Source organism: Puma concolor, chromosome B1, assembly GCF_028749965.1.
Source record: "Puma concolor isolate L17-30 chromosome B1, mPumCon1.1.hap2, whole genome shotgun sequence".
NCBI lineage: Eukaryota > Metazoa > Chordata > Mammalia > Carnivora > Felidae > Puma > Puma concolor.
In genome coordinates, this window is record NC_141670.1 from 127,682,553 (window position 1) to 127,709,641 (window position 27,089).

The 27,089-nt window shown below is 38.2% G+C and overlaps 1 protein-coding gene across 5 annotated transcripts in view; it reads right to left on the minus strand.

Annotated features, from left to right (window-relative positions):
* BMPR1B (bone morphogenetic protein receptor type 1B) overlaps positions 1–27,089 on the minus strand; it is a 418,825-nt gene that overhangs the window by 168,511 nt on the left and 223,225 nt on the right. The window contains exon 2 of one of the 5 annotated variants that reach the window (XM_086704541.1): positions 12,438–12,594. The exons of the other annotated variants lie outside the window; for them this stretch is intronic. The gene's annotated coding sequence lies outside the window, so the exon portion shown is untranslated. The remainder of the gene's footprint in view (positions 1–12,437; positions 12,595–27,089) is intronic. 5 annotated transcript variants of the gene reach the window in all.

Genomic DNA, 27,089 nt, shown 5'->3' on the forward strand with positions numbered 1-27,089 from the left:
ATATACCAACATAAGTGGCTCCTGAAGTCAGTAATAGTAAGTAACCCCAAACCAACATTTAAAAGGCAGGTCAAGGGGTGCCTGGGCGGCTCAGTCAGTTAAGCGTCCAACTTTAGCTCAGGTCACGATCTCAAGGTTCGTGAGTTTGAGCCCCACGTCAGGCTCTGTGCCGACAGCTCAGAGCCTGGAGCCTGCTTCCGATTCTGTGTCTTCCTCTATCTCTGCCCCTTCCCAAGTCATGCTCTGTCTCTCAAAAATAAATAAAAACATTACCAAAAAAAATTTTTAAATAAATAAAAGGTAGATCAAGGAAGAGAAGTCAATGAAGCTTGTAAAACAATGATGAATGTAAATAGAACAATGAGAAAATGAGAAAATGAGAAAAAGGGTGATGAGGATGAAGTAGTAGAGAGGGAGTGGCTGACAATGTCACCTGCCATGGGAAGATCAAATATGAAGGGATTGAAAGAGCCTATTACACACAACATTCAGAAAGTACTCTGATACTAAAGATCTCTGAATGGTACATCCTCAAAGGGTGAATTTTATGGTGTATGAATTGTATTTCAGCAAAGCAGGCATGAAAAAAAAAGAGAGTACTAGTGGCTGAGCTATCTCCGTTGGAGGCAGAAGGTAAGCAAGGGAGGTGAGACATGAAATAGAAACTCTCTTTCAAAATCTGGCCATTAAGAAAAGAAAGATGAGGGTGATGATTTAACACCACAAACAAACAACTCGTTATGGCATAAAAGTGGGTGTTTTGAAGTCAAGCTGACTTGAATTTTCGTCTTTCTCAAGTTACATTGTAAGTTATGCAAGTTTAGTATCCTCATTAATAAAATGAGTTTAAAATTAGTACCTGTGTGACTGGATATCAGTATTTCATTTCTCTGCCTCGCAGAACAATATTTCATTGCACAGATACACATTTTACTTATCCATTCATCAGCTGGTGAACATTTGCACTGTTTCCACTTTTGAGTTATTACGAATAATGCTATGAACTTTCATGCATAAGCTTCCGCATAAACATATGTTTTCATTATCCTTGGATAAATACCTAGAAGTGAAATTTCTAAGTAATGTGGTAATTTTATATCTAACATTTTAAAGAACTGTCAAATTGTTTTCCAAAGTGGTTACACCATTTTATATCCCCAACAGCAATGGTGAGGGTTCCAATTATCTGTTTTTTTTTATTACAGTAATACTTGTAAATATAAAGCAGAATCTCATTGTGATTTTAATTTGTATTTCCCTAATGACTACTAATTGAGTATCTTTTCTTGTGCTTATTGGCTTTTTGGATATTTACTCTTTACTTCCAGTAAATATAATTTCAGAAAACACTAGGACCAAATAAAACTTAAAACTTATTTTCAAGTGCTCAGCAAAGTTGTACCTGGCACAGGCATAACAAGTAACTTATTAGCTAAAGAAATGAATATTCTAATAAACAAATGAAAGATTAGGAATTAAAAATACTTGATTTAGTGGTATATCATTTCAATTTTCAAATAACTTTGTTTGAATTCCTATACAGTCTAATAGGATTTTCAGTGAAGAAAAGCAACTTTTTAAAAAATGCAATTACAAAGCAAATGTACTAATCCTCTGTTTAGTATTATGATAAATACCTACATTAATATTTTTAGTTTGGTCATAATAATGTACTCCATCAGATCAATAATAAAGTACTCCATCAGAAACTGGACTTATAATCCAATCATATTAATGCTTTAATTTCATGCTTCTTTGAAGACAGAGGTAAAAAGCAAAAAATTGATTAAGTAGCAAATGACTTAAAAGTATGTGTTGATAACCTTAATCAAATATGAATACTACAAATATATCCAACACTATAAAGAATGAGACACTCTCAGGGACAAATGTATACAAGGAAAATATTAGTAATCCAAGCTTGTTGTCATTTTTCAAAAAGACCTGTGGGAATATGTGCCTTTCAATGTAAATGAGTCTGGAGAAAGGAAATTGACTCTACATTGTGCCTAGTGAGTAGCTAAGGATGGGCTGTTTTCTCCTTTATAGGCCTTGCTGTGAGTCCCATCACACAGAGTCACTTACGTTTAACTCTAAGGTTCTTTGTTCCCAAGTAATAAATGCTTTAGGTCCCCAGGAGCCCACAGGAAAGTCACACAACCTACTAACCTACTAACCCTACAACCAAGTCTACTAACCTTTACTACTGCTAGTTTAAGTACTTATCTATCATTAGTTTTGAGAAGTACTGACTGCACAATTAATAAACAGATCATTTGTTCTTTTCAACTAGAACAATGTTGTATATAAATTGCAAAGAAGCAAACTAAACAAGGAAACCACAGCAAAGAATGCATGTCCTTTTTAACTTTCATTTGGTATCACACCAACTAGTGCCCAACTAAACTAAAACATTTTATCACTTATAAATAGAAATTGTTTTGAAATTCATAGTGTATAGAACACATATAACCAGAGTAAATAATAAAGCTCAATTATATTTCATAAAATAAGGTAATAACAAAGAGCTGAAAAGCATCAGGGATATAAACTAATTTTTATACTATCATTGTTGCTAATTGGACCTATATTAAAACTATATTAATGTTTCTTCATGCTTAATCATAATAGCTTAGCTCATAACTATGTATCAGTATTTCTGTTTTTCTCTTAAAACCACATGTATATTTTTTATAATACTGAGGAAAATCTCAAATGTGATTTTTAACATAATATTTGTAATATAATTTCAGTAATTTTCTACTTTTAAAATGTGTACAGTTCTTAAAACCATATCTTTAATATTTCTTTTCTAAAACTAGAGAACTAATTCACAGTAATTCAAAGTTTTCTACTATCACTCCAAAATGGAAACTTAAGAATGTCAATAAGAATCTTCATGATGATGAGAATTTTTAATTCCATTAATCTCTGAATTGCTCTAATATCCAAATGACAGATATTATCCCACATCTGAAACAACGGTTTTTCTTTCATCACAAAGATGTAGATATCTCTCGATATTCATAGTTTTTTTCAAGGACAACCCGTTCAGAGACCTTTTCATTCATGCAGATACCTATAATTATCAACATGATATTAATGTAACAGAAGAACACTTATTTCTGGAAAAAATTACAGTATATTTTGTTGGGCAGTGGAAATGGAATCTCAAGAAAGCCGTAAGTGTCCTCTGCAGGGAAGGAGCAGTTATAAAGGTGGTCCTGAAATCACCCACACCAGAGGGATTTCAGTCAGCTGAAAGGAGAGAGTAGGAAAGATTGGGGTCAGGGTTCCATAAAACAAGCTACTGCCATACATTCCTTACGATAGAGAGTGAAAAACCCCAGCCAGGAAGGATTCAGAAAAAACTCACTCAATGGGAGAGGGAACCACCTGTCAACCGCAATTAAGCTGACCTTTTTTTATTATTCATTAATCATATGGCAATAGCCTATAAAAATACCACTGAATGATTAAATTTAACAGGCAATGAAAATAGCCAGTCACATTAAGTCTGATCATCCATAAAAGAAAAGAAAAACAATACTGGTTTATTTTATTGCTCTATGATGACTCTGCTTTCTTATGGAAGATATAAACTATGAAACTAAGGAATATGATTATTCATGTTAAGGCCACATTTTTTTCTAGTCAAAATATATTTCAAAAAAATGAGAGAAAATAAAAAGGAAACAATAAAGCAAACTAATTTTATTTTTTTATTTTTATTTTTTTTTTAATTGTTTAATGTTTATTTATAATTGAGAGACAGAGACAGAGCGCAAGCAGAAGAGGGGCAGAGAGAGAGGGAGACGCAGAATCCGAAGCAGGCTCCAGGCTCTGAGCTGTCAGCACAGAGCCCGATGCGGGGCTCAAACCCACAGACAGTGAGATCATGACCTGAGCCAAAGTCAGACACTTAACCGACTGAGCCACCCAGGTGCCCCGAAAGCAAACTAATTTTAAACAAGAAATGAATGAGATATCTACTACTCTAGTGTGAGTCATATAAAATGTGGTTCCTTCTGTTGGCTATCCTGCTTGACAGGACCTGAAATTTCCTTGAAAAGTGGTATCAAAAATAACTAAGGGAAAAAAAAGACTAAAAATGAAAAAAATACTAATTTTACTTCTGAATTTGAAAGGATCTGAATATTGTCATATACATTCCTTTTTTTTTTTTTAAGTTTTTTGTGTATTTATTTATTTAGAGACAGTGTGAGTGGGAGGAGGGGCAGAGAGTGAGAAGAGAGAGAATCCCAAGCAGGCTCTGCACCATCAGCACAGAGCCTGACGTAGGGTCAAACTCATGAAACTGTGAGATCATGACCTGAGCTGAAACTGAGAGTCAGATGCTTAACCAACTGGGCCACCTAGTAGCCCCTATTTCTGAGAGAGAATTAAATCACACACTGACCTGGACTAAGGCAGTCTTTCTAGTTTTTGTCAGCTTTCATTTCATTAAACTACCGTGGAACAGGTAAATACTGTACAGGAGAACACTTTGAGGTGATTTTCCCCCTTCCTGTAATTTGCTTCCTTCTGGGTATTTGGCCTATGCTGACCTAGAACAGGGCTGGAACTGAGCTGAGGATAGGTGGATGGTAAAAGTAGGAAAGGTAAGAATAAAGAATATCCTTATAGTTTTCTTTTCATCATCCAATAAAGAGATGAAATAATGCTAACTAATAAGATACCAATTTAATAATCAACCTGCTTATATTTTTATTTTGAAAATAATCGTACTGAACCATGCAATCAAAAAAATGGCTTTGTATAAATACCTGTGCTTAGAAAAGCATATACAAACTGCTACTAATACCTGATGCTTAAGTAACTCAGTGGAGAACATGAAGGAGAGTAAAGAACATCAAAGCATGTCCTCGGGATGAAGGGATCCCTGCTGATGAAGTAAAACCTCTTACTGTCCAACTCTTAATGGTACGTACAAAACTAACAACTCATATTTATATAGCACTTCAGGTTTTTGTTTTTGTTTTTTACTTTTATTATTTTTTTGTCTTTTAGAGAGAGAGCACGTGTGCACAGATACACACATGCACGTGCAAGAGTGGAGGGTTCAGAGGGAGGGAGGAAGGGAAGGAGAGACAGAGAGAGAGAGAGAGAGAGAGAGAGAGAGAGAGAGAAGGAGAGAGAGAATCTTAAGCAGGCTCCATGCCTACAACGGAGCCCAACATGGGGCTTGATCCCATGACTCTGAGATCTTGACCTGAGCTGAAATCAAGAGTTGGTCATTCAACCAACTATGCCACCCTGGTGCCCAGCACTTCAGATTTTTAAAACGTGTTTTCATATGTTATCTCATTTGTTCATTAAGATGAGCCAGTTAGAAAGTATCCCTACTTTACATATAAGGAAGCTAAGTGCAAAGCAGGTAAAGGAAGAGTCCAACATGTTAAAGTTTGAAAGAAGTGTAGACAGAAACTGAATTTGGTCTTTTCACATTTAACCCTTGACCCTTACTACTGTACTCTTCAATAATACCACAGGGGCCATATCCTATCGGAAATTACTTTTCTGTGGAAAAAAACATGAATTCCTAGAGGAAATACTGAAGTCTTCCTGTTTGGGGCATATGTGTTTTTGACGATAATGGCAAACACACACATACACAGTACATACACGGTAATAACAGTCATCCAAACTTAAAATTTCAAAATTCCACTTCTGGTCTCCCCCAATTCCGTTTAGTTACTAAAACTCAAGACTATATCTTTGTTTTTTGCTTTTTTGTTTTTCAGATTTTTATTTAAGTTCTAGTCAGTTAACATATAGTATAATATTAGTTTCAGGACTAGAACTCAGTAATTCATTACTTACATGCAACACCCAGTGCTCATCACAAGTGCCCTCTTGAATACCCATCACCCATTTAGCTCACCACCACCCCTGCCCACCTCCTTCCATTAACCCTGCTTGTTCTCTGTAGTTAAGTCTCTTATGGTTTGCTTCCCTCCCTTTTTTTCCCTTCCTCTATGAAGAACTTTGAAATCTTTGAAATCTTTGAAATCTCCCATCTTTTCCCTTCCCTCTGTTCCCACCAAAATTCAGACTTAGCTTTTATATAACCTTAAATACTGAAATCTAGTCCTGTCACCACTCTCCTTTCTCCTCCAACAACTTTCTGCACTGCCACAAAAAAGAAAAAGTCAACATGCCCTCTTGCCAACAACAGAGGGTTTGAACTTTTCTGCACAGAATACGGTCCTCTCTGCCATCTCGAACCGACCTTATTACCCTTTCGGTTTCATTTCTCCTTTGCCCACAACACAAATCCTGTATTACACGCTCCTAATACACCAAACCATATGCTCACCCACTGGAAATGTTATGTGTGTACTTCCACACTTCTGTGTCTTTTCTTGGGATGACCTCTAAATCTTTATCTCTAGGAAGTAACATTTAAACTGGTGAAGAACTGGATCTATTCGGGAATGCAGATTAAAAGGAAAATTGGGGGGGCGCCTGGGTGGCGCAGTCGGTTAAGTGTCCGACTTCAGCCAGGTCACGATCTCGCGGTCCGTGAGTTCGAGCCCCGCGTCAGGCTCTGGGCTGATGGCTCAGAGCCTGGAGCCTGTTTCTGATTCTGTGTCTCCCTCTCTCTCTGCCCCTCCCCCGTTCATGCTCTGTCTCTCTCTGTCCCAAAAATAAATAAAAACGTTGAGAAAAAAAAAAATTAAAAAAAAAAAGGAAAATTGGGGGGCACCTGGGTGGCTCGGTCGGTTAAGCGTCTTACTCTTGATGTCCGCTCAGGTCATGATTTCACAGTCATTGAGACCAAACCCCGTGTCAGGCTCTGTGCTCGGCACAGAGCCTGCTTAAGATTCTCTCTCTTTAAAAAAAAAAAAAAAAAAAAACTTAATAGGAAAATTTCATTGCATGCTGTGACTCTGGTATTAACTCCTTGCTCTCCTTGCTTGTTGTGTTTCCTTCCTAGAAAGATGACAAATTGCTTGGTTTGCACTTGATAATGCTAAAACTATAAGGGAAAAGCGCATACCAGTTCCCAGGCTGCGAGCCAGTAAAGCAGTGATACGCTGCGCACTTTAGGAAGATCTGAGGGGACCTGATAAGCACTTATGTCCTGAGTATTCACTCCTCTTTCTCTGTTTTATCTCCTTTGTGACAGAAAATGAGGCAATAAACAATTCCACAATATTAATGAAAATACATTCAACTACATGACCTACCTTTTGAAAGACCTACTAATCTAGCCTTTAGGTAAATTATGCATAGTAGTTATGTAGAGATTTGAAGCAGGATACTATCTGAAACAGCAATCCTAAGGAGTATTTAAGTGCTAAAATTATGACGGTAGTATCCATGGAACTAACAGGGCCTCTACACAGAGAATTTTAAATATTTATATGCCCAAAAGATTGCTGCCATTTTCTTTTGGGCAGAACAACAAAGTTCAAAGTACAGTAATGAAAGTTATCACTGGGCTTACTGGCAATCAATACCAATTAAAAGCTACATTTTAAAATGCATATCAGGTGTTACTGGAAAATGCATCCATCTGAATAGCAGCTATTGAAAAAAAGTTTATCAAAAAGGGTAAATAATGTATAAAAAGTCCCAAGTGAGTGATGAAAACCTTGTTCAGATGACAAGCCACATATCAGTTGGAAGTCAGTGCTCAGACTTATTGGCACCAACAATGTTTTCTTAATTTCCTAAGTGTGCATAACATCACACCACCCAGTTGGCCTAGAGTACCCTTATTTATTGCTTTATTCTATGAAAGACTACTTCAACTTACTTATGTTGCTGACAAATCCATTTTATAATTTTCATTAGCAGTTCTAATGGTTCTTTTTTTTTTTTTTTTTTTTTTTTTTTTTTTTTAATTTTTTTTTTTCAACGTTTATTTATTTTTGGGACAGAGAGAGACAGAGCATGAACGGGGGAGGGGCAGAGAGAGAGGGAGGCACAGAATCAGAAACAGGCTCCAGGCTCTGAGTCATCAGCCCAGAGCCTGACGCGGGGCTCGAACTCACAGACCGTGAGATCGTGACCTGGCTGAAGTCGGACGCTTAACCGACTGCGCCACCCAGGCGCCCCCCTCTAATGGTTCTTATGCAATATTTCATATTTATTTATGCTTTCATTCAGCAAAACAGTTGCTGAGTACCTGTTATGGGTTTGGCACTATAGACACAATCCCTATTCTCAGAAAGGCTAGAAGCTGGTGACGGTAGAGAGAAGACTAGTGAATGGCAATGACCGTGATATAAACAAGCCAAGCACAGTAAACCTAACTCTTCCTGGAGACTGAGCTCAGGGAAGGCATCTAGAGGAAGAAATGATATCTGAATTCTTAAAAGAAATTAACCAGAACATACAGGAAGATTTCAAATATATGGCACTTGGGGATGACGGTAAGACCCAAGGTATGGCCATGGAGTGAAGGCCTCAAGTGGTGTAACTATTCCTGTCCTAATACCACTGCCCTTCAGTCCTCAGTACTGGGGGCTGCTACATTGCTAGGTTTCCTTTTTCCTGCCTGATGACATTTTCAACTCATTTCATCCTATGGCTTTATTCTAATTTTTAAAATGTGACCCCATGTTTTGAGGTTTTTAAGAGAAAAAAAGATATAATTTTGTATATTCCCATAAGAATTTTTCTATCGACATTTTCAGCCATTTATTAAAAACATATTTATGGAGCGATAATAATTATTGAACTATATGACAGGCTTGGCTTTAAGTGCTAGGAATATGATGGTGAAGCAGGTATGCCACACATGCCCTTATAGACTTTACATTCTAGTGGCGGGGGGATGGAGGGACCTAACAAACAAATATGGTATCATCTCATGAGAAAAAAAAGGCAATAATAAAAGTGAAACAGAATAATGTGATAATACTGGGGGGAAAAATGTTTAGGCAAGGGGGACTAAGAAAAGCCTTGCCCGAAGCAGAATCCTTTGAGCTGAAGCCTGAATGATGAGAAGGAAACAGCCTAGAAAGATCTGAAGGAAGAGTATTCCAGGCAGAAGGAATTGCTAATGAAAAGATACTTGAATAAAAAGAAGCCTTGGTATTCAACTGACCAAAAAAAAAAAAAAAAAAAAAAAGCCCAATAATTAGACAATGGCTGGACGATGTAGTGTTTCAGATCAGTGGTTCCTAAACTGTGCTGCACACTGGAATTATCTGAGATGCTTTTAAAAATCCAGATATCCTGCAATATCCAAGACCAATTAAACCAGAATCACTGGAGTAGGAGCAGAGATCAGTATTCTTTAAGACTCTCCATGTGATATGCAGTCCCAGTGGAGAAGCACTAATTTAGGCCATGGTGAAGAATTTAAATTTTAGTCTAATTACATAAACAGCTACTGAAAGATTAAAATTTCAACTGAAATTTGTCATGTACCTAGACTGTTTCATTTCAACCTGGATATTTCGTTAAAAGTAGCAATACACCTTAGACATGTTAGTTCCTGAAGCAAATTCTTTTGAACAACAAAAATGAAGGCAATTATTGAAACACTTCCCTTTAAAAATGTGGGGCGCCTGGATGGCTCAGTCAGTTGGGTATCTAAGTTTGGCTCAGGTCATGATCTCGTGGCTCACGAGTTCAAGCTCAGAGCCTGGAGCCTGCTTTGGATCCCCCCCTCCCCCGCCTCTTCCTCACTCGTTTTCTCTCTCTCCCTCTTTCAAAAATAAGTAAACATTAAAAAATGTTAAAAAGTAAAAATTAAATAAAAATTAAATTTAGCTGAAAATTAGTTATTTTGGAAATGCCTAATGTATTCATTTTATACACCTCCCTGTAAATTCTAGAATATATTTGCTTATATTTTGTGAATGACTTATCTCTTGTGAGGAAAACAAATACACAAACCTTTGAAACAGTATCTGAATTTTGCTGACATTATTCTTTTTGATGATCTGTAAGACTGACCATGGGATTCCTCTAGTGTGGGTCACATGAGCACATGATCCACTCTGCTGTAAATGGTACATCATTTTGTGGCACGTAATTCTGTAAGACTTCACCTACTAGAGCTGAGTTAAGAAATAACCTTTAAGGAGAAATGCGGTGGATTCACCAGCACTGCTGCGACCTGAGAAACTCATCACATTAAAATGTTTAGATACATTTATCAGATATAGATGACATTTCTATTGTTCAAATAAACACACCCGTATACCTTTTGTTGTACTGCACTGAGTAGAAAATAAAGCCCCTAATGGTAGTAAAACGCTACATTTCCCAACTCTTGGGGTCAATTTAAATTCTTATTTTTTTTTAACAATAACTGTGCCTAAATTAAGGAACCTAAATTAAACTGTAAGAAAAGCAAAAGCAAGGAAGTCCCGGTCACATTCCAGGAGAGCAAACCAAGCAGCTAAAAACTGATTGAACTATCATGTGGTGCTACAGTCCTAAGATTTCCACTGATACAGCATCTTCTCCAGTTTCAATTAACATATTAATTTAGGCTAACCAGCTGAAGGAGTTCTACTTAAAAATCCAACCACTCCACAGAAGGTAAACTTAGGATATTCCTTTACTTATCTACCCAAAACAAAACTTCATCAGAATTGCGTATGTAAAAAAAAAAAAAAAAGTGCATATGTAAATATTATACTACCCCCCAATTTTCCTCTAAAGGACAAATTTTCTACACAGTCTATTTGTCCTGGAATTCACAGAAAGTAAGTAAAAAGGGTTGACAACTTCTACTCAAACTTTTCTTCGGAAAGTTCTATCCGATAAAGCCAGCCAAGGTAATCTCTCTATCTCAGAACAGCCTTTGCTTTCTTTCTCTCCCTTTATGAAAACCCACAGCAATCCCAACTTGCATTACATACTTGTCTCCCTTTTCTTGTAGACAGTATCTGAACTGAAATCAGGAGCTATATTTTATGCATTTTTGCATATTCACACAACCTTTGTGGGGTTAAGCAAACATCTAATTAAGGAATGAATAATGAAAACTTATCAATCTCCCAAGGCTGAAGATAAGACAGAACAGCTCAGTGCTGGTATGACCTCCTGCAAATATACATCGCCACTTCCAAGCCCTGACTACCATTCTCTCCCTCCTCGGTAAACTAAAAGAGAAGTAAAAAAAATACATGAAAATGTGAAATGAGAGGTGCCCTTATGCTCCAAACAAGAAGGGTGGATCAATGAGGAAGAGGATTTGATGATTAAAGACTGCAGACTCAAATGAAAAATCAAATAGAACCATAAATCCATTCAATCACTTGTTCCTTCCGCAAACAATTTTGAATACCTAAAATATTCCAGGCACCTGTAACATACAAAAGTAAATGAAATGCAACTCATGCCTCCAGGTAGCACACAGTTAAATGCTATAATGCACAGTAATAAAAGCAACGCAAGAGCTATGCCTCAGTGATAAAGAAATACAAGTACCTCATTCAATGGGGAAGGAAAGATGGTAGTGGAACTAAGGTTTGTTTGTTTGTTTTTTATAACGTTTATTCATTTATTTTTGACAGAGAAAGAGAGTGTGAGCGGAGAGGGACAGAGAGAGACACAGAATCCGAAGCAGGTTCCAAGCTCCGAGCTGTCAGCACAGAGCCCAACACGGGGCTCGAACCCACGAACCATGCGATCATATCTGAGCCAAAGTCAGATGCTTAACTGACTGAGCCACCCAGGCACCCTGATAGTGGAACTAAGTCTTACTAGGGGGAGTAGAAATTATTCTAGGATAAGAGGCAAAGGGGGATCCATTCCAGAAAGAGGCAGAACAAAGGCATAAAAAGCAAATAAATAAATAGGACATTTTAAATCCTTCATAAAGTGAACGACAAGTACAACTGTCATGAATAAACACGCTAAATAAACTGTTACTACCTTTCACAGCACAATTAAAATGCGAAGTCAACTGGGATAATCTGAAAATATTTTTATCAAAATCTGGCATTCCAATTATCTACTCACCTCATGTTACTTTTGTTATTTTATGATCCAGTTTTCCAATTATTTTATCATTTGCCACTTTTATAGGTTTGCCATGTACCTATGATGAAACTTCCTTTGTTCCAAAGACAGTTCAATAGTCTTAAAATCAGGTTATAATTAAATGAACAAGCCTACTGCCAATTTCACTAGGCTGCGTGCTGGAAATCAGACTGTATTGCAGAAAAATTTCCCTGAGGGCAAACTGTTGAGGCAAAATTATGACTATGACATGGACTAAGCAACCCTATGTTGGAACTCATTATATTATAGCTACACTTAGCAAATATTTTAAAAGATCATTCAAAGTATGGTTAATAAATCACTAAGTAACACTGCCTTCGATCTTGTGAAGACTGAATTTTTATCATCAGTGGGCCAGGCTGATGGCTAAAAAGTGATGTACTCTCCTACGTACAGTAATTGCAATCAACTGTGACGATCCATTCATTTTATATCACCTTTGACCCTTTTAAGAGGGCTGAATGGAGCCTGGTCCTCGATAGCCCTGTGAAGATACAGTCGTGTTTCACGTAGGCAGTGGTTTTCTGGTCGCTGGCTTTCACAGGCTGCCGCGTGCCTGGCTCTCCCACAAAAACCAGCTGGATAGTGTTGTTGCTGAAAGCAGAGGAGAAACTGAAGTGAAAAGATGCAGTGAACGGGGTCCAGCACAGGCAGACAAAATATCTGAAACTGTCAAAAAATTTTCCAAAGCGCACATGGCTCACTTATCTAGTGGCACAGGACAAACTGAACTGCTGTGGCCAACAAGAAAGGAGACGCCATCAGCTGCACACTCATCACCTTTAATGAAGCCTTCGCTCTTCACAGTTGTGAAACTCAACCATATGGTTCTTGATATTTGAAAAGATCCGTTTTAAGAATCACTGGGAAAATCTGTCAGTACTCATGCAGAGTTAGATTTTAGGAAGAGATGGGATTTCTCTTCACTTTTACAGAACATTTTTCCTCTTTTCCTACAAAAACACAAGGTTTCAATAGCTGGCCAGTTAAAACTATTACCATTCATAAATTCTCCATGTCTGAGAACTTGATATAACCTAAAACATGTACCACCCACAATCATAAGTTTGGCCTAGCCAAGAGAAAAACACCAAATTTAGAATCCCATTACATGCTATCACTGGAAATTCACTGAATGTTTAATTAGTAAAACTAGAAGATGAACCCGAGGATGTTCAGCTCAAGTGTTTTTGTTCTTTTTTTTTTTTTTAACACAAAAGGTTTTATCTTCATCTCTAACAACATCTATTTCCACATTCTATAACTTTAGAATGCACCTCTAAAGGCTGGGTACAAAGGAGTGTGGTAGATTTTATTTGCCAAAAATGCCCACAACAGTATCGCCCACAGCAAATGCTCTTCTTACATCCATTTGAGAGGTGAAGTCTAAACTCTTTCTCCTTAACTCTGGATAAGCTTATGACTATGCTAAAAGTGAACCTCTGTGCTTCAAGGCCAGGTGATAACATGCGATTCGACTCCCCCCTTACTCCTAAGAACCTGTGTTCTTGAAGTCTTTAGTTGCCATTTTAGCAGTCTCACCATGCAGAGGACAGACACAGTGCCGTAAAAGAAAGACCCAAGTTCCCCATAGTGGGGAAATCAGAGAGGCCTCCAGACTGAGTGAGCACAGACGTGCATGGACAGCTCCTAGCTGCTTCAGTCCCCTGCTGTTCCTGCTCCAGACCCCATCTGACTGCAAAGGCATGAAACACTCTGTGCCAGAACCACCTAGTGGAGCTCTGCCCAAATGCTGACACACACATACCAGGCAAGACAGGTAAGAACACTGTTTTTTGCTATTTTAAATTGCTAAGTTATATAGTTATAAAGCTACAGTTTTGTCAAAACGCAACACATAACTGGAACACACTTTAATATCAGGTGTGAAGTGGGATAATAAAAAATTGGATAAACCCAGAGGTGCCTGAGTAGCTCAGTGGGTTGAGAGTCTGACTCTTGGTTTTGGCTCAGGTCCCGAACTCACGATTCTGTGAGTTTGAGGTCCGCAGCACAGGGCCTGCCTGGGATTCTCTGTCTCCTTCTCTCTCTGCCCCTCCCCCACTCATTCTGTCTCTCTGTCTCAACAATATATAAACAAACATTTTTAAAATTTTAAATAAACCCAAACATACGGTATTGGTCTTTGGACCAGACCGTAGATGGAACCTGAAGGAGACTATCAGTGGAAGACTGATAGGCCTCAAAGAGTTGGACTGTGAGAGTTCCAGAGAAATAAGTGTTTTGTTTTTGGAAGAGGCAGAAAAGGAGACTCTTGTTACATGGCTGCAGTACATTTAGCAATATTGTTGCCCACAGTGATGTGGAAAATAAAAAAAGCACCTAATGATATCCAAAGATCTGGCTAAGGAGATTTTCAAGCAGAATAGTGAAAGAAACACCTGCCTTCCTTTTGCTACTTAGGATGAGATGTGCAGAGATGTACAGAGAATGGTGAGTTAAAAATTTTTTTTGCTTTTCAGCAAAATTTGGAGGGTCTATAAAGAGACAGGATTTGCTGGGTTTCCAAAACAAAACTGTTTTTCATTCCCTATCACTTCAGAGAGCAAAAGAGTCTCAAAGTAATGGCAAGGCTCAAGGAAAGGCAAAATGCAGGTGTAGTCAGAAAGATCTGGTCCACAAATAAAGGTATGTGTGTGATTAAAAGTACTCTTTATTGGGGCGCCTGGGTGGCGCAGTCGGTTAAGCGTCCGACTTCAGCCAGGTCACGATCTCGCGGTCCGTGAGTTCGAGCCCCGCGTCAGGCTCTGGGCTGATGGCTCAGAGCCTGGAGCCTGTTTCCGATTCTGTGTCTCCCTCTCTCTCTGCCCCTCCCCTGTTCATGCTCTGTCTCTCTCTGTCCCAAAAATAAATAAACGTTGAAAAAAAAAAATTAAAAAAAAAAAAAAAAAGTACTCTTTATTAACACCTCGGGAATATTAAGGTGGTGCCTTATAAGTCCTGTAAGACAGAAAAAAAAGGCCTTAATAAGGATCTTCTAGGCATATGTAGCCAACTTTCTTTGATGAACAACTGGACACAGGGAATCTTAAGGGTGTTTATCCAAATGCAGCCTGATAGGGAACCCCTGAAAAAGGAGAGATTATATGCAAAATTTTATGGGTGTGGCTTTTGCTAACAGTGGATTACTTTTTTTTAAGATTTTATTTAAATTAAATTAACATATAGGGTAATATTGGTTTCAGGAGTAGAATTTTGTGATTCTTCACTTACATACAACACCCAGTGCTCATCACAAGTGCCCTCCTTAATACCCATCTAGCCCATCCCCCCCCACTCACCTCCCCTCCAGAAACCCCCATTTTGTTCTCTATAGTTAAGAAGAAGCTGTTTTATGGTTTCCCTCTTTTTTCCCATGTTCATCAGTTTCATTTCTTAAATTTCACGAGTGAAATCATATAGTATTTGTCTTTCTCTGACTTATTTCACTTAGTGTAATATACTCTAGCTCCATCCACATCATTGCAAATGGCAAGATTTCATTCTTTTATGGCTGGATGTTATTCCACTGTATGTACTACTTCTTTATCCATTTACAAGTCAATGGACATTCGGTCTCTTTCCATAATTTGGCTATTGTCGGATGTGCAGGGGTGCAGGGGCTCCTGGGTGGCTCAGTCCGTTAAGCATCCAACTCTTGACTTCAGTTCAGGTCATGAGCTCACGGTTTGTGAGCTCATGGTCTGCACCATCAGAGCCTGCTTGGGATTCTTTGTCCCAGAGCCTGGTTGGGATTCTTTGTCTCCCACTCTCTGCCCCTCCCCTGCTTGTTCTCTCTCTCTCTCTCTCTCTCTCTCTCTCTCTCTCTCAAAATAAGTAAATGTTAAATACATACATACATACATACATACATACATACATACATACATACACCGGGATGAATGTGTCCCTTTGAATCAGTATTTTTGTGTCCTTTGGGTAAATACCTAGTAGTGCAATTGCTGGATCATAGGGTAGTTCTATTTTTAACTTTTTGAGGAACCTCCATACTGTTTTCCAGAGTGGCTGCACCAGTTTACATTCCCACCAACAGTGTAAGAGCATTCCCCCTTCTCATCCTCACCGACAGTTTTTTCCTGTGTTGTTAACTTTGGCCATTCTGACAGGTGTGAGGTACTATCTCCTCATGGTTTCAATTTGTACTTCTCTGATGATGAGTGATGTTGAGCATCTTTTCATGTGTCAGCTGGCCATCTGTATGTCTTCAGAAAAATGTCTATTCATGTCTTCTGCCCATTTCTTAGATTATTTGGTTTTGGGGTGTTGAGCTTGATACGTTTTTTTATAGATTTTGGATACTAACTCTTTATCAGATTCTGTCATTTGGAAATATCTTCTCCCATTCTGTAGGCTGCCTTTTAGTTTTGTTGATTGTTTCCTTCACTGTGCAGAAGCTTTTACCTTGATGAAGTCTCCATACTTCAGTTTTGCTTTTGTCTCCCTTGCCTCTGGAGGCATATCTAATAAGACGCTGCTATGGCTGACATCAAAGAGGTTGCTGCCTGTGTTCTCCTCCAGGATTTTGATGGTTTACTGTCTCACATTTAGATCTTTCATCTATTTTGAATTTGTTTTTGTGTATGGTGTAAGAAAGTGGCCCAGTTTCATTCTTTTGCATGTTTCTGTCCAGTTTTCCCAACATCATGATTTGAAAAGACTGTCTTTTTTCCATTGGATTATCTGCTTTCTTGAAGTTGACCGTATAGTTGTGAGTTCATTTCTGGGTTTTCTATTCTGTTCCGCTGATGTCATATTGTGCTAATGCCATATTGTCTTGATCATGACAGCTTTGTAATATAACTTGGAGTCTGGAATTGTGATGCCTCCTGCTTTGCTTTTCTTTTTCAAGACTGCTTTGGCTATTTAGAGTCTTCTGTGGTTCTATACACATTTTAGGATTGTTTGTTCTAGCTCTGTAAAATATGCTGGTATTATTTTGATAGGGATTGCATTAAATGTGCAGACTGCCTTCAGTAATATAGACATTTTAACAATACTTGTTCTTCCATTCCATGAGCCATGGGATGTTTCATTTCTTTGTGTCATATTCAATTTCTTTCATAAGTTCTATAGCTTTCAGCATACAGATCTTTTACATCTTTGGTTACTTTTAATCCTAAGTATCTTATGGCTTTGATGGAATTGAAAATGGGATCAATCCCTTAATTTCTCTTTCTGCTGCTTCATAATTGGTATATAGAAATGCGACAGATTCCTGTACAATTATTTTGTATCCTGAAACTTTACTGATTTCATGTATCACCTTGAGCAATTTTCGGGGGAGTCTTTTGGGTTTCTACATAGAGTATCATGTCTTCTGAGAATATTGAAAGTTCAACTTTGAGGAGCACCTAGGTGGCTCAGTTGGTTGAGCACCCAACTTCACCTCAGGTCATGATCTCACAGTTCATGAGTTCAATCCCTGGGCTGGTCTCTGGGCTGACAGCTCAGAGCCTGAAGCCTGGTTCAGATTCTGTCTCCCTCTCTGCCCCTCTCCCACTCATGCTTTGTCTCTCTCTCTCACTCAAAAAATGAATAAACTTAAAAATATTTTTTTTATAAAGATGTTCAACTTCTTTGCTGATTTGGATGTCTTTTATTTCTTTTTGTTGTCTGATTTTCTGAGGTTAGGATTTCTAGTTCTATGTTAAAAAACAATGGTAAGAGTAGATATCCCTGACTTGTTCCTGACCATACAGGAAAAGCTCACAGTTTTTCCCCACTGAGGATTATATTAGCTGGGGGTCTTTCATATATGGTCTTTCTGAGGTTAGGTTCCCTCTATCCCTACTTTGTTAAGGGGTTTTATCAAGAATGGGTGCTGTCCTTTGTCAAATGCTTTTCTGCATCTATTGAGAGGATCATATCATATGATTGTTATCATTTCTTTTCTTAATGTAGTTAGATGCTGACTGAACTGTGAATATTGAACCACCCTTGCAGCCCAGGAAAAAATCTCACTTGATCGTGTGGTAAATAATTCTTTCAATGTACTCTTGAATTTGATTTGCTAGTACCTACCTGAGAATATCTGCACCCATATTCATCAGGAATATTGGCCTGTAATTGTCCTTTGTAGTGCAGTCTTTGTCTGGTTTTGAAATCAAGGTTATGCTGGCCTCAGAGAATGGATTTGGAAGTTTTTCATTCCATTTCTATTCTTTGAAACAGTTTGAGAGAAACAGGTATTAACTCTTCTCTAAATGTTTGGTAGATTTCTCCCGGGAAGGCATCTGGTCTAAGACCTTTGTTTGTTGGGAGATTTTTGATAACTGATTCAATTCCTTTGCTGGTTATTGGTCTGTTCAAATTTTCTGTTCCTTCCTGATTCACTTTTAGTAGTTTATATGTTTCTAGGCATTTACCCATTTCTTCCAGATTGCCCAATTTGTTGGCATATCATTTTTTATAATACTCTCTTAGAATTGTTTATATTTGTGTGGTGTTGGTTGGATCTTTCCTCTCTCATTCATGATTTTATTTATTTGGGTCCTTTCTCCTTCCTTTTTGGTAAGTTTGGTTATCAATTGTATTAATTCTTTCAAAGAACCAGCTCATTGATCTGTCCCACTGTGGGATTTTGTTTGTTTCTATATCATTTATTTCTGCTCTCTTTGTTTTTAATTTTTTTAATGTTTATTTATTTTTCAGGAGAGAGAGAGTGTACATGCAGGTGAGCAGCAGAGAGAGAGGGAACTAGAGAATCTAAAGCAGGTTCTGCACTGTCAGTGCAAAGCCTGATGTGAGGCTCAAACCCACGAACTATGAGGTCATGACCTAAGCTGAAGTCGGATGCTCAACCAAGTTACCCAAGTGCCCCTGCTCTAATCTTTATTATTTTTCTTCTGCTGCTGGCTTTAATTTTCATTTGCTCTTCTTTTTCTAGCTCCTTTAGGTGTAAGGTTAGGTTTTGAATTTGTGATTTTTCTTGCTTCTAGAGGTATGCTTGTATTGCTATATACTTCCCTCTTATGACTGCTTTGGCTGCATCCCAAAGGTTTTGGACACGTGTTTTCATTACGATTTGTTCCATGTATTTTTTTTTTAATTTTTTTTTTATTTTTGGGATAGAGAGAGACAGAGCATGAACGGGGGAGGGGGAGAGAGAGAGGGAGACACAGAATCGGAAACAGGCTCCAGGCTCTGAGCCATTAGCCCAGAGCCCGACGCGGGGCTCGAACTCACGGACCGCGAGATCGTGACCTGGCCGAAGTCGGACGCCTAACCGACTGCGCCACCCAGGCGCCCCTCTTCCATGTATTTTTTAACTTCTTCTTTAATTTCCTGGTTTGCCTTTTCATTTTTTAGTAGGATATTCTTTAAACTCCATGTATTTATGGCCTTTCCAAATTTTTTTCTTGTGGTTGACTTCAAGTTTTATAGTGTTGTGGTCAGAAAATCAGCATGGTATGATCTCAATCTTTTTGTACTCACTGAGGCCTGATTTATGACACAGTATGTGACCTATTCTGGAGATTGTGCTATGTGAACTCGCAAAGAACGTGTTGAATATATCATGCCACTCCCTTCTGTCCTGTCAAGTCTCTGTGGCAATATCTGCTGCTAACTTTGCCCTTGTAAGTTAGGGATTTCTTTTTTCTTTCTCCTATTAGTATTTTTTCTTTATCTATATATTTTGTAAATTTACCTATGATATGTTTTGGTGTTGGCCTGCTTTTGTTGATTTTGATCAACAAGTTGATCAAGTTCTCTGTGCCTCCTAGATTTGGATTTTTTTTTCCTTCCCTAGACTAGGGAAGTTTTCAGCTACAATTTGCTCAATTAAACCTTCTGCCCCTTTTCCCCTCTCCTTCTGGTGACTCCTATGATATGAATGCTATTATGCTTTATGGAGTTGCTGGGTTCTCTAAGTCTACATTCATGATCCAATATTTTTATTTCCCTCTTCTTTCAGCTTCATTATTTTCCATAATTTTAGCTTCTATATAACTTATTCATTCCTTCACTTCTTCCATCCTTGTGCCCATTACCTCCAGTCAGTTTTGTATCTCAGTTATAGCAGTTTTTTAAATTTCAGCCTGACTGGTTTTTATGTCTTTTATCTCCATGGTAAGGGACTCCCTGGGGTCTTCTATGTTTTTCTCAAGGGCCAGCTACTATACTAATGATTGTTGCTTTAAATTCTTGATCAAGCACATTACTTATACCTGTTTCAATGAGATCCCTGGCCATGACCTTTCCTTGTTCTTCTTTTTGAGATGAATTCCTCTAATTTGGCAGTTTGTCTACATCTCTGTCTTCTTCTGTCTGTTATAAAAGCCTGCTATGTTTCCTGATCCTGAGAGTAATGGCTTTATAAACAAGAGGTCATACACTGTTCAGGGCCTGGCACTTTGGGAAGTGTCTCTGGTGTATGCTCTGTGCACTCTGCTACTGTGTTTTGGATGCTCTTTCCTCCTCAGGTCAGTCCTCTGAAGAGTTTCCCCCTGTCTGCAGTGGGGAGTGTTTTCACCCTGTCCAGGGTATGGTGAGTTTTAACTAGGTGTGCTCTGCTCTTGTTAAGAGAGAACTGATGATGCTGGAGCACCTGGGTGGCTCAGTCAGTTAAGCATCCAACTCTTGACTTCAGCTCAGGTCATGATCTCACGGTTTGTGAGTTCGAGCCCCACATCAGGTTTCATGTTGACAGTGTGGAACTTGCTTGGGATTCTCTCTCTCTTCCCCCTTTTCTCTGCCCCTCCCCCGCTCTCTGTCTCTCAAAGTAAATAAATAAACTTCAAAAAAAATAAAAAAGAGATGTATACTATTTCCACTAGAACCGAAGCTTTGCAGACTCTATGCTCAGTAGATGTGGTGTATGTGGTGGGGGAGGGGGGTACTGGTCCTCTGGGGACGGGCCCACTGCTCTAGTTCTCAGGTACACTTGCCTGGGAAAAGCAGCACCTGCAGAGCACAAGGGGGGCGGGGCTTGGTGTAAGCAGTTTACATCGCCACTGTTGGCACTGTGTTGCTTACTGAGGTTAGTTTATGCTGAGGGGTCGGGGAGAGAAATGGTGCCTGCCAGCTCCTTTGTCTCTGGAAAGGCAATGCCACTTTTCAGATGTGCTCCAAGAAGGGGAACCAGTTCTTTCTGTGCAGCCCAGGATCTTCTGCCCCTTGGCCACCTGCCCTCTTCCTCCATAGCGGTACTGCAGCACCCACCAGGCTCCACACCTGCCACATCATGGACCTCTAAAACTCCAGTATTTGAACCCTTTGGTTGTAAAAACTCACAAAAATCAACCTCTCTCACTTTCCCAGTCAACAGCTTTGGGAAAGTGCTTTCCCTGTATGATCCCCTGTGTACTCTCTCTCCTCTCTTAATGACCAGGGCTCCCTCCCCTCAGTGACACTCGCAATCTACTTCCCTGCAAATAACATCTCTGCACCTCTTACCTTCCACGAGGTGACCTCTTCTCTCCCTGTAATTGTGCAGTTTGTTCTGTCAGTCCTCAGATCGATTTATTGGGTATTCAGGATGACTGGATATTTATCTAGGTGAGTTTGACGGATCAGGCAAGCCTACTACTCCACCATCTTAGCTCCTCTAACAGAATGGATTATAAACTGACACATAAGAAAACCTAAAGATTTTTAAGAATTATATCAGCTAGAGCTAAAATGTTACATGGGTTTCAGGTACACAGCACAGTGATTCTCTAAGCTTATACATTATGCTACATTCATCACAAGGTAGCTGCCATCTGCCACCATGCCACACAACATCATTACAACACCATTGACTATATTCCCTATGCTGCGTCTTTCATCCCGTGACTTATTCATTCCATAACTGGAAGTCTGTACCTCCCACTCCCCTTCACCCATTCTGCTCACTCCCCTCGCTTCTGGCAACCATTGGCGTGTTCTCTGGCAGTACTCTCTTGAAGCATTCAGCCACCATGATAGCAGTGTAACTGCCTTGAAGCTACCATGCTGTGAAGAAGCCTGAATTAGCCTATGTGGACAGACCACACAGACAGGCCCTTAAAAGCACATGAAAAGAAAGAGATGCTGGACTAGCCCCCAGGTGCTCCAGCCACCCCCTGTCCCAACTCCAGTCCTTATCTGACTGTAAATGCATGAAAAGAGCCTGAGCCAGGAGCAAAGAACCATACCATATACAAATTCCTGACCCACAAAAACTGTGATGGATAATAGTTGTAGTTTTAAGCCAAAATGGATGGGAATGATTATATGGCTAAAGGTAATAATAATGAAAACCACAAATTATTGTGTCTTATTTTGGTCATACATGGGTAGTGTCATTACAGTTGCTAAAAACAGGAATAGATACTTTGAATAAAACAAAGAATTTTTATAGACATTGTCAATCTTTAGGTGAAATCATTAAACAAAACTGAAGAGGTGAGATAACCTCAAGGTATTAAATAAACAAAGGCAAATTAAAAGATGCACATATTCAGTAATCAAACTACCTAAGTCTCTAACAAAGACTTGAATCTCAGAGAACCCTTGAGGATGATTCTTGGACAACAGTAGCTCTGCACTTTTTCACAACAAAGCAATATTCTGGGTCCTATCTGCAATGTTGGCCAAGGACATATTTGACTCCTAACCTGGCTGTTTGCCAGAGCCCACATACTAAGGAGACCCTGGAGCCTGCAGTACCCCAATACCCTTCACAACACCTTAAAGGGCAATCTGGAAGCTTTCTCCCTGTGTAGTCTGCTGGCTTTTCAGAGTCAGTGAAGTATTTTTTGATATATATGGGATCTCTATGAACGAGAGCACAACTGAGAAAACAATGCACCAAACTCTAAAATATTTGTCCCAAACTGTTTGTAGTTCATTTATCTTAGCTATAAATAGGTAAAAATAAATGCATATTTGGGGAAGCAGGAGGTAGAGAAAGAAGGCAATTGTCTGCAGTTCTATAAATTAGCAAGTGTTTGCTAAGTGCTTAGTGTGTTCCCTGCCTATGCTAGGAGATTTGGGGACATACAAAAGTATAAACCACAAATCCTATTCTGAAGAAAGTTTTAATGCAGCTAGGAATACTGATCTCATTAGGGAAGGAAGGAAGGGAAGGAGGGAAGGAAGGAAGGGAAGGAAGGAAGGAAGGAAGGAAGGAAGGAAGGAAGGAAGGAAGGAAGGGGAAAGAGAGAGAGATGAGGGAGTGAGGGAGGAAACAAAGAAAAGAATTTATAAAATAAAATAACAAAACACAAAACTATGGTATAATATTAGACATAAGAGCCTAGCTTAGGCTTCAGAGAAGAGGTACAAAACAAAAGAGACACAGCAAAGATATGATATGAACATAAATGGAATCTGCAGTGGCAGATAATGGGTCTATCTGACTGCATCAGGGATTTGGGGGCAGAGTTGGAAAAGGGAGAAGGGATTCATGAGAAGACCAGAAAATAGGGAGCCCTGAATAATAATCTAAAAAAGGCTAGATAAAGTTGGTAAAAGCTGTTGAATAAAGATTCAAATGGAAAAAAATCATTCCACCTACAGAAACTGCATGCTAAGAATTTTTAGTAAATAAAATGAAGGATAAATATTAGAATAAGAATAGTTATCTTTTTAGAAATACAATGGAGGTACCTGGGTGGCTAAGTTGGTTAGGCATCCTACTCTTGATTCAGTTCAGGTCATGATCTCATGGTTTGTGAGACTGAGTCTCACATCAGGCTCTGCACTAACAATGCAGAGCCTGCTTAGGATTCTCTTTCCCTTTCTCTCTGACCCTCCCCAACTCATGCATGCTCTTTCAAATAAACATTAAAAGAAATAGAAATATAATGAAGTTTTAATAGCCCTAATATATTTTAGAGTACACACAACTTGATTAGAAAAACACTAAATAATAGGCAAAATCACATAGAGATAACTCATAGAAGAGAACCATAACCGTGAAAATAATTGAACTTCACTGGTGATAAAACAAATGAAATTTAAAACAACACTAAGAGTTTCCAGCTAAGTCAATCAGTATAAGTTTTGATAAAATTCAATATTGGCAAGGATGTGGAGAGAAAGGCACACTTGTATACCGGTATCTCTAAATATGAATTAATACAAACATTCTGGAAAGCAACTTGGATATATGACTGCAGTTTAAAATGTCAATGCTTACTTTTTGGTAGGAATTTTTAGAAGTTGATCATAAGGAAAAGTCATAAATTCAAAGACTGAATTTAATTCAGTAAGTGAATTCTGAGTAATCTTGAAAGAGTAGTAATTATCAGTTATTACTATAACGCTGATATTTATTTAGCAGTTACTATGAACTGTGTCTTAAGAAAATGCTTTTACTATACTACTTATAATATTTAAATACTTCAAGGTCAGCATGATCTCCATCTTCTAAATGGTAAAACTAAATAATGTAAAGTCACAAATCCAAAAATAATTATACCTAGAATTGAAATCTGCATATGTCTAACTCCAAAATTTGGCTCCCTCTACTATGTCTTTATACTAAAAAATAATTACATTTATTATTACAAAGAAACAAAAGAAACCGAAGTGACCAGTGATGTAACATCATGCATTATTGAAAGTATATTTTCAGGGGAGCCTATGTGGCTTAGTTGGTTGAGCATCCAACTTTGGCTCAGGTTGTGATATCATGGCTCATGAGTTTGAGCCCCACGATGGGCTCTGTGCTAACAGCTCAGAGCCTGGAGCCTGCTTCAGATTCTGTGTCTCCCTCTCTCTCCGTCCCTCCCCTGCTCACATTATCTCTCTCAAAATAAATAAACATTTTTTAATAAAAAAAAGAAAGTATATTTTCAAACAAAATTTAGCAACTTGAGACATACTCAAGGTACATTTGAATATTACCAAAAAGCTAAGTTAATGAAAACATTTATGCAATATACTTATTATGAACATGCATGTATGTGTAACTGTAGAATAAGTAATGGAAATGGAACCAATATGTTATTCGTGGTCATGTGAGGTGATGGATAATGAATAGATCTATTTTCTTCTTTTAATTGTCTACATTTCCCAAATATTCTTACAATGTGCAGATATTATTTTTCTATTCAAAAAGATCATAATAAAGTTACCCTTTTATTTTTTTATTTTTTTAAATTTTTTTTAACGTTTATTTATTTTTGAGACAGAGAGAAACAGAGCATGAACAGGGGAGGGTCAGAGAGAGGGAGACACAGAATCTGAAACAGGCTCCAGGCCCTGAGCTGTCAGCACAGAGCCCAACGCGGGGCTCAAACTCACAGACCGTGAGATCATGACCTGAGCCGAAGTCGGAAGCTCAACTGACTGAGCCACCCAGACGCCTCTAAAGTTACCTTTTTAAAGAAAAAGTAAACAAGCAACTTATCTAAAGTCACAGCAAGAGGAAAAAAGACATTAAATACAAATTATATGTTTTAAGTGGACCTAATTCTACCCAAAATATGTTGTAAAGAGGACTCAAAGTTTCTTCAAAGACTTCACGCTATCCATAACTTAGTGCAGGAGAAAAAAGGCAGAATTTTAAAGAGTTAATAGAACACTATACATACTATATTACATTGCACAGTGACAGTGTTCATTTGAATACTTCTTTTAATTTCTTAAATAATTCTGAGGATAAATTTATAATTAATGATCACCAAACCATCACTACAAATAAAATATACTGTCAAAGAAAATCAAATGGTATTAAAATCATTTAGGAACCTTATTTTTTTTAATTATTATTTTTATTTTATTTTTTTTTTTTAATTTTTTTTTTCAACGTTTATTTATTTTTGGGACAGAGAGAGACAGAGCATGAACGGGGGAGGAGCAGAGAGAGAGGGAGACACAGAATCGGAAACAGGCTCCAGGCTCCGAGCCATCAGCCCAGAGCCTGACGCGGGGCTCGAACTCACGGACCGCGAGATCGTGACCTGGCTGAAGTCGGACGCTTAACCGACTGCGCCACCCAGGCGCCCCTAATTATTATTTTTAAATAAGAACATATTCTATGTCTTTTATTTATAGCACATTTGTCTAGGACATGAACTATTTTAAGTACAGAACCTACCTGTATTAATTTAAAACTATAGGGTTTTAGAAGAGATTAATTGGATCCTGGCATACAATTTTATCGCAGCAAGTGCTTTTAATTAGATTATATTTTATTGCTAATAAAATTTATGTTAGTCTCATTATTAGAATTTACATAAAAAGTTATTAGAGGCCTTGAAAACTTGACTTTTGTTGGATTAAACAATCCAAAATATTCCATAACATTAAATATTGAAAGTAGTAAGTCTATTGATAAATAAGCAATAAGAGAAAAATGGTAACAAAATCTGATCTTTGTGGTGCCAGTCTCAATGAGACCAGAAAGCTCAACAGATATGAAGCTGATGCCTGCAGTTGAGGCATCTCTGAATTAAATTAGAATAGTACATGCTTATCCATCATGTTTTGTCGTGTGAAACTTAACACTGCAGTTAACTGACACAGAGGATAGAGGGGAGGGATAAATTGTTTTTCCCTAAATTGACAAGTAGAATAACAAACCACCTTGGTAAGATTTAGATTTTAGCAGTGACTAATTCAGTTACATGTTGAGTTAAAACACCAATGTAATCATTCTAGTTTGACCAACAGACATTCAAATAATTTTTTTTTCTTACATCAAACAACCTTTCTATAAAACACATCCATTCCTAAAGGGAAAACAGTTATTTTTATTTATCATATTCCATGGCCCAGTTCTTTCACTTCACAAGTACTCAAACTAAGGCCCAAAGGGGTTTGGTGACTTTCCACAAAGTCAATCAGTGATCAGAAACACCAAATAGTTTCTCCAAAACCTCACAACTCTACACAGTTTCTCTGACAATGTTTTCAAGTCCCTTGCCTCCCTACCTATGGGATATATCTAGATTCCCCACAAATACTTGTTTAACATATGATTCTAACCAGCTACCAAGAACTGACTAGGCCTCCAGAGGGCACCTCCGTTTTATTTAAAAGATGATAAATGTACCATACACAGCAGGTCATGCATTAGGAAACACCTGGGTCGATGTTCAAGTCTGTCTACACTCTCAGCATCAGAGACCCTTAATCCAGAAGCTCTTGGAGAA